The following is a 3441-nucleotide window of genomic DNA, read 5'->3' as shown; positions in this document are numbered from 1 at the left end:
GGGGGGGGGGGGGGGGATGGTTTAAGATACCGGCAAAGCCTCTTCAGACAAGGATCCAGGAATCACCGAAAGTCCTGCCTTGCCACTTATTGCTTATCAGGCGCGTTATCGGGACAAAATGTGCCTGCTGTGTTGGAAGGATTGCAGACTTCAGAACTTCTATGCAAAGAGTGACTTAGCAAACTGCATTCCCCAAACTCTGAGATTTAGTGTAGCTAAAAATGTTTTTCTTGTTTGTTTTGAACACTGGAAACCCAATGGCTGGTTACAACGATGGAGGAATCACTCTTAACTTTTTATTTTCCATGTAAAATAAGCAATGGGAATGGGAATTTTTGTTACTGTCCACTGTGCTTTTAATCTGCTGCTTTTATTGAATTTTATATTTAAGGTTTTTTTTTTTTTTTTTTTTTTTTTATTACAAGTGAACCAGAATTTGTAAGATTTTTAGCTTGAGAGAAAAAAAGGACAATCCAGTTCACATTGACAGTTTTAAAGCTGTTAAGAGGCTAAAATTCTGTTTATTGATGCAAGTGTTTGCCTTTTAACACTTAATATTCCAAAAATATGTGTAGTCTGGTCAGTGTGTCATTCAGATCTTAAGATATGCCAACATGTGCCATACCTGTTTATACAGTTTGTCACAAATTTTTTTGTACATTAAAACCAATCTAGAAAATTTTGCATTGTTCTGTTTGAGTCAAGCATCACATTTACACACAAGCAAGCATCTGAACTGATGAATAGTGACTGGGGCTCAGATTCCACTTTGGTTTGAACATCAAGGGGTCTGGTGTTGTCCCTGGGGGTAATTGAGCATCAGTCTCCTGCATTCAGCAACTTTTTAAAAATATTTTTAACATAATTTTCTCCATCAATTTTAAATCTCTATGAAAAGAAAACAAGTTGGGCTGGAATATAATAAAGTGAGGTTCTTCTGCATTCTCTATCACTTTTGTCAGCTTCTGTATACATAAAATATAAAAGTATAATTTGGCTTTCTGTCATCTTCTGCATTTGCCTGGTTTGAGTGTAATCCGATATTTTCAGTTTTATTTATATAGCGCCAAATCACAACGACATTTGCCTCGAGGCGCTTTATAGTGTAAGGTAAAGACCCTATCATCAAACAGCCCCCTATGAGCAAGCACTTGGTGACAGTGGAAAGGAAAAGCTCTCTTTTAACAGGAAGAAACCTTTAGCAGAACCATGCTCAGGGAGGTGCAGCCATCTGCACACAGCCCCCCCAAGCAGCCTAGGCCTTTTGCAGTATAACTAAGAAAGGGTTCAGGGTCACCTGAAGTTTTAAGCGTAATCTTCGGGAGGGTTCTGTTGGGGGTGGTATGGGACTATGAGGGCTTTAAGAAAAGATGGGACCTAATTATTCAGATCTTATATTCAAGTATTATTGTAGGGTCTTTACCTACAATACAAAGCGCCTTGAGGTGACTGTTGTGATTTGGCGCTATACAAATAGAATTGAATTATAAGTGAGAAGAAGGATTTTAAATTCAATTCTGAAGGTAATGCCATCCAGAGTAAGCTAGACAGATGTTTCTAACATTTGTAGGGCCAAGTACAACAACTTAAGTTTTATCCAAATTTAGAAGCAGGAAATTAGGGGTAATCCAGGCCTTTATGTCTTTGATATATTCCTGTAGTTTAACTAATATGCGTGTGTTGTCTGGCTTCATGGATAGATAAAGCTGGGTATCATCTGCATAGCAATGAAAATGTATGCTATCCTTTCCAAGAATACTTGCCTAAGGGAAGCATGTATAATATAAATATAACTGGTCCTAGCACAGAACCCTGTGGAACTCTATAATAAACTCTATAAACTATAATTAACGTTAGTGTGTGAAGGAGACTCTCTATTTTACAAGAACAAATTGGAGTCTATTAGATAAATATGATTCAAACCACTGCAGCGCAGTACCTTTAATACCTATGGCATGTTCTAACCTCTGAAATAAAATGTTATGGTCCACTGTATCAAACACTACAGTGAGGGCTAGCAGGGCAAGCATAGATGTGAGTCCACTGTCAGAAGTCATAAGAAGATCATTTGTAACCTTCACTAATGCTGTTTCTGTTTTGTTTTTTTATCCTTAAACTAACTTAACAACACTTTCAGGAAGACTTCTAATTTAATAAAATTTATTCACCACTGATGTGTAATCCATTATTGTAAATTTAAATGTTATTAAGAAATGATCAGACGAAAGAGGGTTTTCATGGAACACTGTTAAATATTCAGCTTATATGATTTTGATATTCCTGTCTTCTGCAGGAATCACTAAAATGAATATGTATTGCCTGCTCATAAAATAAAAATTAATAGCTGTGATGTTTTCAAAACCTTCCGCACATTCAGACCATATTTTGTATCTGTTTAAGGATGATTTTTGTGGGAATCACGTGCATGAGAAGATTAGATGGCAAACAAGCAACAGTGCTGAAAACTCTCACAGCTTGCCTGGTTTTGAGACTTTTTGTTCTGTCTGGCTCCTTCATTGTTGTTGTTACCCAACTGCATATCCGTTTTTCTTAAGTCCTCCAATTCTATTGTACTGATTAGAATGGCTGTCTTCCAAATTAAGCTTTTCAAAGAATGGCACTGAAGTCATTAACTACAATTTTTCAGTAAAATATACTACTAATTATTTTGTGGTGATGCAAACCATACTGTGTAGAAGATATATATTCTTTGTTTTTCAATCCTGTGTACTAATACTGGTATCACCAGATCATTTTATTTAAAAAAAAAAAAAAAAAAAAAGATAAATGGATGGATGGATGGATGGATGGATGGTGTTATGACTTTACTGCAATTTTCACATCTTGCAAATGCATCAGTTTGAACTGCTCTTAGCTTCCAATCCATATGTTTCAAACTCCTGCACTAGAATCAGGAACATATATTTTACATATCTGTCTCTAAATATTCAATATGTACTTTATACATACGCAACATATATATATATATATATATATATATATATATATATATATATATTGGTTTTACTGGCCTGGCCCACTTGAGATCACATTAGGCTGTGGCTCATGAATAAACGAATTTGGCAGGAACACCTTGATGCGCAGCAGTCGGAAGAACAGTAGATGGCAGTGATAACACACAAGTACTGGGGCACAACGCAGGTACTTCTTCAAACGCTAAATACGTAATATGATTATTTTTGACCATACAGACACTTAAATTACAATAAACACCTGCGCAATCTCATTATTTTTATTTTTATAATAATAAAAGTAGAAACGTTTATTGATAAACAATCATAGTCATAATGACACCTTTATTAATTCTGGATTTAAAAGTGGATTTTAAAATATCCAAACACTGATTTCGTACACATTTTGGGAGCGTAAACCACGCTGTTTTCGTGTTTTGATTGAGGGTCAGTTGATTAGCCGAGCGAT

Source organism: Archocentrus centrarchus, chromosome 5 (genome assembly GCF_007364275.1).
Source record: "Archocentrus centrarchus isolate MPI-CPG fArcCen1 chromosome 5, fArcCen1, whole genome shotgun sequence".
Classification (NCBI taxonomy): domain Eukaryota; kingdom Metazoa; phylum Chordata; class Actinopteri; order Cichliformes; family Cichlidae; genus Archocentrus; species Archocentrus centrarchus.
Note: the sequence above shows the minus strand (reverse complement) of the source record.